A 13,457-nucleotide genomic window follows, 5' to 3' on the forward strand; every position below is an offset into this window, starting at 1 on the left:
ATTCAGCAATCAGTTTACGCTTAAGATAGTAAATTTTATTTTTATACTCTAAAATTTATAAAATAAAACTTGCATCAAAGTCTGTCGTTCAAACCACATTCACACTAAATTATACAATTCAATACTCTTGTATTAAATAAAATGACAGTATATAAAAAATGACAGTGTATATACAATAGTATACTTCATATAAACCTCTCAATTAATGATATCTATGTTACAATGTTTTAGAATGTCCCATGCTTAATTCTCCAATAGCAAGTGTCCTCTGTAAACAGATTTCAATATAGAAAATTATCGATGATGGCTCACTGAGTTAGGCTGTAAGAGGTGCTTTTTTGTAAATTCTCACTTTGTATGTTAGCACCTAAACTTTTCTCCAGTACTTAGAGTTTTTAGAAAAGGTTCCCTGTATCAGCTTTCAGAGTATTTAGGTAAAGGCTCTTTATTTCAGCGTGTGCTCCGGTATAACAAAGTCTCAATCGGCTTTCAGTATTAGCCCCTGGTTAATTTAACCAACAAAAACAAGTTGCTTTAATTAACCGACTCAAACAAGGTGCCTTCTCACCTTGTGTTTCCAGGCGCTATAAGCCGGCTCCCAGTCTCCGGGTACAAGTAGTGAGGTTTCTCTTACCTCTTAGTCGTGTCCCCCAGTCAGTATCGCTACCTGACCCGACAATCCGGCTTCTCCTCTGATCCTCATGCTCCGTTGATGACGTCACCTGTGTATCCGGTTTCCACAGGTGGCTACTTCACTTGCGCAAGTTAGATAGATGTCTCCTGAGCGTTCTCTGCACTTAGTACATCGGGTACGCAGAGTTAGTTGATCCTTCTTTTCCCTTGTTCAGGAACAATATCACAGATAGCAGGACAGACCTTCTACACGTTTCAACCCAATTTGTGGGTCTTTATTAAGATGCTGTTACCTGCCAGTTTCGCCTTTAAATACTCTTTTGTTCCAGGTGATTAAAGAGCCTCCTACTTCCTCCCAACAGGTTTCTTAATGGAGGGAAAATTTAAACACATGATATCCATTGTTCAACATTGTATATCAAGCTTAATGGGACAGTCTTTATTTTAGCATTTCTAGACATTCATAGCTCTTTTCACTGTCATAATTCATAAGGTCAATTCTTTTATTTCAGCATTTCTTTAAGAAAATGTCATAATTCAATTGGTTCATAAAACACTGTCATTATCCTATCTATGGATTTAGCAATTTTCAATATCAAAAATAAAAATAAAAAATAAAAATAAACACCAAAATCTCACATCACCTCATAAATTAAATAGTTAAAATCATAAAATCTTTCGCTTATTAATAATGGAATCATATATCCATAAGGGGGATATTCTCAGACTTAATATTATATCATATTATGATGAATTTAACTGTCATAATTCTATTAATTCATAAGTCACTGTCACTGTCCTATCCATGTGTTTAATAATTGTTAATCTCAAAATATAAATCTAAAATAAACTCCAAAATCTCACATCACCTCATAAAATAATTAAATAAATGATTAAGATGGCTATAAAATCTTTCGCTTATTAATAAGGGAATCATATATCTGTTAGGGGGATATTTAATATTATATCATAATGTAACACAGAAAATTTAAAAAATAGAGATTAATTCATATTACATCACTAAAAATATATATAAAAATGGTAAAAAAAAATCATAAAACTACATAAAAAGGTTATTTATAGATCAATAATATAACATCCACTTTGATGTAACAAGGAATTTTAAATAAACCTAGGGACTAGTTAATAATATATCTAAAAGTGTCAGTGGAATATTTTAGTTTAAAGGACCATTCTATTAATAAAAAAATTAAAAAAATTAAATTAATTAATTTAAAGAAAAGGGGCCAGTTCCAGCTCTGAATTTAATCCTTTGGGATAGAGGGTATTAAAATTATAAATTAATTCAGCTTCTTTCTTTAAAAGTTTCCTTTCAAAGTTTCCCCCTCTCCAATCTTTCCGTACTAAGCACAGGCCCCAAAATTTAAGATCTTTAATATTATTTCTGTGAACCTCCCTAAAATGTTGGTACCGGTGGGTCTCCAACTTTCCCTTCTCTATCTGCCATAAGTGTTCCCTTATCCGATCCCTAAGCATCCTAGTCGTCTCCCCTATATATAACAGATGACAGGAGCACTGTAGCATATAGACCACACCTTTATTACTACACCTGATAGTATCATTAATAATGTATTCTTTGTCTGTATCTGGGATCTGAACATTCTTCTTTTTCAACCCACACCTGCAAGCCTTACATGTGGCACAGGGAAAAAAACCTTTTATCTCCTCCCCTTTTAGATCTTTTTCCTTAATGACACTTTTCTTTTTTCTTCTGAATTCGCTAGGGGCCAGTAGTGATTTAAAATTTCCAGTCTTCTTATACACTATCCTAGGATACGGAGGTAACTTGTCTCCAATCACTGGGTCATTTTTTAATAAATGCCAGTGTTTCCTTAAGATCCTTTTCATAACCCTGTGATCATCGCTATATGTATTTATAAAGGGATCCTCTAACATATCTTTCTCATATGTCACCTTCTTCTTATACTCCAGAAGGTTATCTCTATCAGTGTCTCTAGCTCTTGTTACAGCATTCTGAATATTACTTTCCCTATACCCCCTTTCTTTAAACCTCTCTTCTAGCACTGTTATCTGATCATTAAAATCACTTATTCTGGAACAATTCTTCCTGATCCTCAAACATTGTCCAACTGGTATGTTATCAATCCACTTCTGATAACGGCAACTAGTTGCGTGAATATAATTGTTAGAGTCAGTGGGTTTAAAATGGGTTTTGGTGACAAACTCCTTATTGACAACCATTATATCTAAATCTAAAAACGTTATAAAATCCCTACTCATCTCATAAGTAAAGGTGAGGCCTCTGTCATTATTATTCATAGTTTTAAATAATTTTTTAAGGCTATCCTCACTTCCACGCCAAATTATCAGAATTTCATCTATATATCTCTTAAAAAGCACGAGACTCGCACCGAGCTCTGCAAACTGGAGAAAGCTCCTTTCCCAGTTACCCATAAACAGGTTTGCATAGCTCGGTGCGAATCTCGTGCCCATTGCTGTCCCCTCAATTTGAAGAAAATAACTACCATCAAATGAAAAGTAGTTATGTTCCAAAATATAACGTATACCATTCAATATGAAGTCTCTCTGTTCTTTCACCATATCCTCATCTTTAGACAGAAAACTCTCTACCGCTTCTAATCCTAAACCATGCTTAATATTAGTATAAAGCGATGACACATCGCAAGTGGCCATCAAAAATCCTTCTTCCCATTCCATTTCTCTTAGTAGTCTCAAAACACTTGTTGAATCCTTCAGATAGGAATCTAGAGTAACCACATACTTCTGCAAGAATTGGTCCACATACTCAGAGAGATTGGCTGTAATAGAGTCTATCCCTGAGACTATAGGTCTTCCGGGAGGGTTAATTAAACTCTTATGGACTTTTGGTAAGAAATAGAATACCGGGATCTTAGGGTACTGTGGTTTAATATGCATGTATTCTTTTTCTGTTAAAATCCCTCTCTCTCTCCCTTTATCCAACATTCGTTCTAATTTTATTAAAAATGTATTCGTTGGATCCATCTCTAATTTTCTATAGGTTTTTTTATCACTGAGTAGTCTTTCAGCTTCCTCCTTATAGTCTTTACTATCTAGGATGACGAGGCCTCCCCCTTTATCCGCCATTTTTATGGTGATATCATTATTACTTTGTAGTTGATCTAATATTTCCCTATCCTTTCTATTTAAATTCCTTTTAAATTTATTCTTCCTACTTACACTTTTTCTTAGGTCAGCTAGAACCATTTTTTCAAATGTATCCAAATTACTCCCATCTTAATGAGAGTCCACAGTTTCATTTATTACTTGTGGGAAACAAATACTTAAGCTCTAGAGGACACTGAATGAAAAAAACAGGAGGGCAAAAAAGGAGGCAGACCCTATTTTGAGGGCACCACAGCCTGCAAAACCTTTCTCCCAAAAGCTGCTTCCGCCAAAGCAAAAACATAAAATTTGTAAAATTTTGTAAAAGTATGTAAGGAGGACCAGGTAGCCGCCTTACAAATCTGCTCCATAGAGGCCTCATTTATGAATGACTATGAAGAGGCCACAGCCCTAGTTGAATGAGCCGTAATCCTCTGAGGAGACTTGTATCCCGCTGTCTCATAGGTCAAGCAGATCACGCTCCTCAACCAAAAGGATAGGGAAGTGGAAGTGCCCTTTACGCTTCCCCGAATACACAACAAATAAAGATGAAGTCTGTCTGAATTCCTTCGTGGCCTGAAGATAGAACTTCAAGGCTCGAACCACATCCAAATTATGAAGCAACCTTTCCTTTGAAGAAGAAGGGTTAGGACACAAGGAAGGAACTACTATCTCTTGATTAATGTTACAATTAGACACAACCTTGGGAAGAAATCCCAACCCAGTGCGGAGAACAGCCTTATCGGCGTGAAAAAACAGGTAAGGAGGCTCACATTGCAAGGCCGCCAACTCAGAGACTCTGCGTGCCGAAACAATAGCCAAAAGAAAAGGAACCTTCCAAGAAAGTAGTTTAATGTCAAGCGAATGCATAGGCTAAAACGGAGCCCTCTGCAAAATCTTAAGAACCAAGTTTAAGCTCCAAGGAAAAGCGGAATGTCTAAACCAGGCCTGATCCTAGACAGAGCCTGAACAAAGGACTGAATATCAGGAAGCTCTGCAAGCTTCTTGTGTAACAGTACAGATAAAGCCGAAATCTGTCCTCTTAAGGAACTGGCGGCAAGTCCCTTCTCCAAACCATCCTGGAGGAAGGACAGGATCCTGGATACCTTGACTTCATGCCAGGAATATCCATGATCCTCACACCAGGACAAGTAGGTCCTCCACACCTTGTAATAGATGCGACGAGTTACCGGCTTTATGGCTTGAATGAGAGTATCAATCACTCCCTCAGAGAATCCTCTCTTGGCTAAGACTAAACGTTCAATCTCCAAGCAGTCAGCCTCAGAGAATTGAGATTTTGGTGCAGAAAGGGACCCTGTACCAGCAGATCTCTGTGACAATGGAGGAGACAATGACATCCCCACCAGATCCGCAAACCACCTCCTCCACGGCCACGACAGAGCAATCAGAATAGTCAATGCTTGCTCCTGCATGATGCGGGCCACTACTCAAGGTAGAAGTGGCCACGGCGCAAATATGTAGACTAGGTTGAACCCCCAAGGCACTGCTAAGGCATCTATCAGCTCTGCCTGGGGATCCCTGGACCGCGACCTGTATCTGGGTAGCTTGAAGTTGAGTCTGGACACCATGAGATCTATCTCCAGCATCCCACATCTGTTGCAAATCTCCACAAACAACTCGGGTGGAGAGACCATTCCCCTGGATTAAAGGATTGTCTGCTGAGAAAATCCACTTCATAGTTGTCCACACTCGGAATGTGGATTGTGACAGCGAGCAGCCCATTCCAGAATCCGAGATACTTCCCTCATGGCTAGGGAGCTTATCATTCCCCCCTGATGGTTGATGTAAGCCACCGAGGTAATGTTGTCCATCTGGAATCTGATGAATCGGAATGACCTCAGGAGGGGCCAAGCCCTCAGAGCATTGAAGATTGCTCGAAGTTCCAGAATATTGATCGGGAAAAGCGACTCCTCTCGAGTCCACCTGCCCTGTGCCCTCTTGACACAGGGATAAAAAATTGGAATATTAGCCATCTTAACGGGAATGGGGAAAGTCTGAGGTACCACCCTGTCCTCGTACACCTTATCTAGCTTAGGAATCAAAGGTTCCTCTGGTAGTTTCAACTCCAACGTAGCAAGCACCTCTTTCAGCAATTAGTGCAAATCCTAAACCTAAAGTCTGGTTCCCCCGCAGCCGGAGGTCTAAATGTCACCGATTCCGACCCAGAAAGAGCATCCTTTGACGAGTCGGAGTCGTCTTCATCAGCGTATAATCTGTCAGAGACATCCAACGGAGTAGATGACCCCTGGGATGGATAGACATGTTTCACCTTTCGCTTGCGCTTAGCAGGGCATGGTAAGGCACTTAAGGCCACAGACACTGCCGTTTGCAACTGATCTGCAAAATCTGGCGGCCAAAGGACCCCTCCCATGGGAGAATTAGTAGTGCCCTGGGGAGCTGCATGTGTAATCGGAGATGAATGTAGGGAATGCACCTCACGGGATGGAGGACCCTCAGAGGTGGACGGCTGAGATGTACTAAATATCCTATTCTTTTTAGATATTGCAATCTTATCAAAGCATGTGGAACATAGTTGAGCAAGCGGATCTACCGGAACCTCATCACAATAAATACAGGTATTAGATTTGGTTAAAGAGGGAGTACCCTCTAATGCATCAGAGTCCTCCATAGCTTGCGCCTTTATTATGGACTAGATAGAAATTTTAAATGGCACCTTTATACCCCAATGGCCGGGGCACTCACCACCTCCTTTGACCCGGACCCACAGAGAAACCGCTTTGTCTCCTGCAACTGACGGTCAAGAAAGAGGAAGTTGAAGAGGCCACACCCGGTCACATGGAGTGCCATGCAGGCCGCGCCAAAATCTCCCAAGGAAAACCTGACGGTCCGCACATTGCCAGAGCCTCATCTCAAAAAAGAAAGAGGTGTGTATGAGAGCTACTCAAGTGTCAGAATGTAAACTGAACCCAAATGCCACACTAATCTCTCAAAAATGTGTGGTGAAAAAACTGTGTAGCTAGTGAGGAGGAGTGGGTTAGCGCTCTGCTGGAGAGCAAAACTGACTCTGATAGATAAAATTTGTGTCAGACTGATTAGCCCTGTTAAATTTGGGAGGGGTAGTGCTATTTTGGGATTGATAAAGCACAGATGTTAAAAACACACAATGGTATATAGGTAAAAAGTAATATACAAATTTATTTAAGGATGGGATATTCACAGTATCAACAAATAAGTGCCGGCACTATAAAATTCTAGCAAGAATTGATCTTTAAACCATAAAACATTGGAATCATATGGGGGTATATTTAAAAACCCCAATAGCAAAGAATAAGCAGCTTAAAACATATACATAAAATTATACATAAAAATATGCTTAAAAGTCTCAATATGGCTTTTTTTAGCAGCAGTGCCTTAGAGATCGTTAGTAACGATGTGTAGCTGAGAAAAGTCGCTATTATTTATACAGCTATAGATCGTTGGAAGATTGCTTTTATTTGTACAGCTAAGAAAGTATCTTCTGATACAATGTGTCGAACTGTGTCCGTAGTTAATGTTCCTCTGTTTTCTTCTATGTGAAGCTAGTAGCCTTTATGCTGATGATGCCAGGAGCTGGGCCGCCATGCGGTTCCAATCAGACTCGTCTGTCAGCTGTGTAAGATAATCCAAGTAATCCAAATGAGCAGCTTGTGCCTTGGAGTGGATGAGGAAAAAAGAAACAGGAACAGAGATTCTCACTGAAAGTGCTAATTAACGGTATTGCTGTGTTAAGTTCCTCATATATAACAAAGGGACAATAAACACCCATTAAACACTATGAGAGTCAGCATTCAAAAGTGAATCCGAAGTACATTAAATGATGGGGTACCAGGTAGAAAAGTGTATCTACGCGTTTCGGCTGTAGGTCAGCCTTTATCAAGATGTCCACCTTAGTTACCTGGTCGCCTTAAATAAATGAAATGATTTCAATGGCCTATGATTGACAAGTGTTTGGGCCAATCAAAAAAGGTTCACACAGGTTCCGGTTAAAATACAAAGCTGTGAGTTAATGGATTTGTATCCAACTTACTTATGTCTGATTCTTATAGGTATATTTACCTAAATACAAATGTTGCAATATCGTCCTCTACACACATATATTTTAGGTGCTAATAAATCCCATACACTATGTTCTAATGTAGGGGCTAACAGTTATTATTATTAAAAATTAAAGAGACATAAAAAAGTTTCTGAGGGTGACAATTTTTACTTGGAAAATATATATAGTTGATAAAATGAAAAATAAATATAAAAAAAAAAAAAAAAGAAATCTGTGGAAAAAACTTACGCCTAGATTACGAGTTTTGTCGGTAAAGACCCGCGGTGCTAACAAGCCTTTTTTTTCCAACGCACCCTTAAGACAACGCTGGTAATACGAGTTGTCTGAATGGCTGCGTTAGCCTCAGAAAAGTGAGCGTTGAGCCAAATTTAGCTCCACTTCAACTCTCTAGCGGTAAGCTGGAAAAACGTGCTCGTGCATAGGAAACAATGGGGCTGAGCTGGCTGTAAAAAAACCTAACACCTGCAAAAAAGCAGCGTTTAGCTCCTAACGCAGCCCCATTGTTTCCTATGGGGAAACACTTTCTAAGTCTACACCTAACACCCTAACATGAACCCAGAGTCTAAACACCCCTAACCTTACACTTATTAACCCCTAATCTGCCGCCCCCGCTATCGCTGACACCTGCATTATACTATTAACCCCTAATCTGCCGCTCCGGACACCGCCGCAACCTACATTATAGCTTTGAACCCCTAATCTGCTGCCCCTAACATCGCCGACACCTATATTATATTTATTAACCCCTAATCTGTCCCCCCCAACGTCGCCACCACCTACCTACACTTATTAACCCCTAATCTGCTGACCGGACATCACTGCCACTATAATAAATGTATTAACCCCTAAACCGCCGCACTCCCGCCTCGCAAACACTATAATACATTTTATTAACCCCTAATCTGCCCTCCCTAACATTGCCGCCACCTACCTACAATTATTAACCCCTAATCTCCCGCCCCCAACGTCGCCGCTACTATAATAAAGTTATTAACCCCTAAACCTAAGTCTAACCCTAACCCTAACCCCCCCTAAGTTAAATATAATTTAAATAAAACAAATTAAATTTACTATAATTAAATAAATGATTCCTATTTAAAACTAAATACTTACCAATAAAATAAACCCTAATATAGCTACAATATAACTAATAGTTACATTGTAGCTATTTTAGGATTTATATTTATTTTCAGGCAACTTTGTATTTATTTTAACTAGGTACAATAGCTATTAAATAGTTAATAACTATTTAATAGCTACCTAGTTAAAATAATTACAAAATTACCTGTAAAATAAATCCTAACCTAAGTTACAAATACACCTAACACTACACTATCAATAAATTAAATAAATTACCTACAATTATCTAAACAACTAATAGTTACATTGTAGCTATTTTAGGATTTATATTTATTTTCAGGCAACTTTGTATTTATTTTAACTAGGTACAATAGCTATTAAATAGTTAATAACTATTTAATAGCTACCTAGTTAAAATAATTACAAAATTACCTGTAAAATAAATCCTAACCTAAGTTACAAATACACCTAACACTACACTATCAATAAATTAAATAAATTACCTACAATTATCTAAACTAAAATACAATTAAATAAACTAAACTATAATACAAACCCACCCCCACTAAATTACAGAAAATAAAAAAAATTACAAGAAGTTTAAACTAATTACACCTAATCTAAGCCCCCTAATAAAATAAAAAAGCCCCCCAAAATAATAAAATGCCCTACCCTATCCTAAATTACAAAGTAATCAGCTTTTTTACCAGCCCTTAAAAGGGCTTTTTGCGGGGCATTGCCCAAAAGTAATCAGCTCTTTTACCTGTAAATAAAAATACAATAACCCCCCCAACATTACAACCCACCACCCACATACCCCTACTCTAAAACCCACCCAAACCCCCCTTAAAAAAACCTAACACTAACCCCCTGAAGATCTCCCTACCTTGAGTCGTCTTCACCCAGCCGAGCCGAATTCTTCATCCAAGCGGGGCAGAAGAGGTCCTCCATCCGGTTGAAGTCTTCATCCAAACAGGGCAGAAGAGGTCTTCCATCTGATTCCATCAGTCTTGATCCAAGCGGCATCTTCTATCTTCATCCATCTGGAGCGGAGCGGCAGCATCCTGAAGACCTCCGACGCGGAACATCCATCCTGGCCGACGACTTCCTGACGAATGAAAATGATGATGTCATCCAAGATGGCGTCCCTCGAATTCCGATTGGCTGATAGGATTCTATCAGCCAATCGGAATTAAGGTAGGAAAAATCTGATTGGTAGATTCAATCAGCCAATCAGATTGAAGTTCAATCCGATTGGCTGATCCAATCAGCCAATCGGATTGACCTCGCATTCTATTGGCTGATCTGAACAGCCAATAGAATGTGAGGTCAATCCGATTGGCTGATTGGATCAGCCAATCAGATTTTTCCTACCTTAATTCTGATTGGCTGATAGAATCCTATCAGCCAATCAGAATTCGAGGGACGCCATCTTGGATGACGTCATTTAAAGGAACTGTCATTCGTCGGGAAGTCGTTGACCAGGATGGATGTTCCGCGTCGGAGGTCTTCAGGATGCTGCCGCTCCGCTCCGGATTGATGAAGATAGAACATGCCGCTTGGATGAAGACTTCAACCGGATGGAGGACCTCTTCTGCCCCACTTGGATGAAGAATTCCGCTCGGCTGGGTGAAGACGACTCAAGGTAGGGAGATCTTCAGGGGGTTAGTGTTAGTTTTTTTTAAGGGGGGTTTTAGAGTAGGGGTATGTGGGTGGTGGGTTGTAATGTTGGGGGGGGGGGTATTGTATTTTTATTTACAGGTAAAAGAGCTGATTACTTTGGGGCAATGCCCCACAAAAAGTTATTTTAAGGGCTGGTAAAAGAGCTGATTACTTTGTAATTTAGGATAGGGTAGGGCATTTTATTATTTTGGGGGGCTTTTTTATTTTATTAGGGGGCTTAGATTAGGTGTAATTAGTTTAAACTTCTTGTAATTTTTTTTTATTTTCTGTAATTTAGTGTAATTTTTTTTGTATTATAGTTTAGTTTATTTAATTGTATTTTAGTTTAGATAATCGTAGCTAATTTATTTAATTTATTTATTGATAGTGTAGTGTTAGGTGTATTTGTAACTTAGGTTAGGATTTATTTTACAGGTAATTTTGTAATTATTTTAACTAGGTAGCTATTAAATAGTTAATAACTATTTAATAGCTATTGTACCTAGTTAAAATAAATACAAAGTTGCCTGAAAAATAAAAATAAATCCTAAAATAGCTACAATGTTACTATTAGTTATATTGTAGCTATATTAGGGTTTATTTTATAGGTAAGTATTTAGTTTTAAATAGGAATAATTTATTTAATGATAGTAAATTTATTTTGTTTTATTTAAATTATATTTAAGTTAGGGGGGTGCTAGGGTTAGGGTTAGACTTAGGTTTAGCAGTTAATAACTTTATTATAGTAGCAGCGACATTGGGGGAGGGAGATTAGGGGTTAATAATTGTAGGTAGGTGGCGGCGATGTTAGGGACGGCAGATTAGGGGTTAATACAATTTATAATAGTGTTTGCGAGACGGGAGTGCGGCAGTTTAGGGGTTAATACATTTATTATAGTGGCTGCGATGTCCGGTCGGCAGATTAGGGGTTAATAAGTGTAGGTAGGTGGCGGCAACGTTGGGGGGGGCAGATTAGGGGGTAATAAATATAATATAGGTGTCGGCGATGTTAGGGGCAGCAGATTAGGGGTTCATAGGTATAATGTAGGTGGCGGCGATGTCCGGTCCGAAGATTAGGGGTTAAAAATTTTTATTATAGGGTTTGCGATGTAGGGGGGCCTCGGTTTAGGGGTTCATAGGTAGTTTATGGGTGTTAGTGTACTTTATAGCACAGTAGTTAAGAGCTTTATGTTCCGGCGTTAGCCCATAAAACTCTTAACTACTGACTTTTTTTGCGGTTGGAGTCTTGGCGGTAGAGGGTCTACCGCTCACTTCTTCCAAGACTCGTAATACCAGCGTTAGGCAAATCCCATAGAAAAGATAGGATACGCAATTGACGTAAGGGGATTTGCGGTAGACTTGAGTCGCAGAAAGAAAGTGAGCAGTAGACCCTTTCCTGCCTGACTCGTAATACCAGCGTTAGATAAAAAGCAGCGTTAGGACCCCTTAACGCTGCTTTTTAAGGCTAACGCAGAACTCGTAATCTAGGGCTTAATTTGTCTTTGTGCTAAATTTACATGATTTACATAGTTGGCATGGGAAGAACCCTGAGATTTGTTTAAAACCCATTAAGATTCATGATTTTACATCTATGCTTATTATTTATACTTTTGTATTCGCTAGGTGCTAAATAGTTCTTTACATTTGTTGCTTTTCTGAATATCGTGTCTGGTTTGTTTTTTACTTTATCACCTATTATTGGGTCTTGTTTTATGTGGTTCCAATGCTTATTCATGATCTTTTTTTATTTAAAAATATTGCGAGCTGTATCTGGTGATAAATTGTATTTTTAAAGATTCCTTTATTTGCTCATTTGAATTTTCTTTTTTATCTTTCACTTTTTGTCCTTTAAGAATAGTCTCCCTATCTATAAGTTTAACCAAATCTCTTGTTGAACTTACTGCATTTTTTATCATAGCATTTGTCATTGAATCTATCAGTACGTTTGTTTGATTGTTCTTCATAAGTTTTTAGGTCTGTACAATTTCTTCTTATACTTAAGAACTGACTTTTAGGAATGTTGGATTTCCAAGGATCAAGGTGACAGTTTTTATGATGTATATAATTGTTGGAATCATTTTTTTTAAAAAAGTTTTAGTTTTTATATTTTTATATACTATTTCTACCTCTATGTCCAAAAACGTTATCAAACAATTTCTCAGCTCATGTGTAAAGCTGAGACCAAGATTCTTGATATTCAAATCTTCAAATCTTTATTAGCTGTACAAATAACAGCGATCTTCCAACGATCTTTCAGCTGTACAAATAATAGCAACTTTTCTCAGCTACACATCGTTACTAACAATCTCTAAGACACTGCTGATAAAAACAGCCATCTTGAGACTTTTAAGCATATTTTTTTTCTATAATTTTATGTATATTTTTTAAGCTGCTTATTCTTTGCTATTGGGTTTTTTAAATATATCCCCATACGATTTCAATGTTTTATGTGTTAAACATCAATACTTGCTAGAATTTTACAGTGCCGGCACTTATTTGTTGATACTGTGGATATCCCATCCTTAAAGGGACAGTCAACCCAAATTTGCAAATAGGTCATTCTTATAAAGTTGCTAACGATATTTAGTTTGCACTGTAGCATATTTTATTATCCTAAATAGTTTATAAGCATTACCACTTACTTGTTTGTTACTTGCTGTTTAAAATGCCCGCCTGCCCCCTCCCATATTTCGTCATCATGATCCTCAGTTTCTTCAGTGTCCAGCTCTAACTCGGATATTTCTCGCAATTCCACGCTCCCTGTGATTTTGCGCATGCGCATTGCGTTGCTAACACTAGGGGGAAGGAACTCAAAATACTCTCTCATGTTCCGACACGTCTGATATTTCAGACGTACCAGTGTGCTGCCAGTCATCTG

The 13,457-nt window shown here is 38.2% G+C and overlaps 1 protein-coding gene across 1 annotated transcript in view; it reads left to right on the plus strand.

Moving 5' to 3' along the window:
- The window catches only part of LOC128666895 (cytochrome P450 2G1), a 117,732-nt gene that overhangs the window by 77,961 nt on the left and 26,314 nt on the right, over nucleotides 1–13,457 (plus strand). The window lies entirely within an intron of this gene.

Source organism: Bombina bombina, chromosome 7, assembly GCF_027579735.1.
Source record: "Bombina bombina isolate aBomBom1 chromosome 7, aBomBom1.pri, whole genome shotgun sequence".
NCBI classification, from domain to species: domain Eukaryota; kingdom Metazoa; phylum Chordata; class Amphibia; order Anura; family Bombinatoridae; genus Bombina; species Bombina bombina.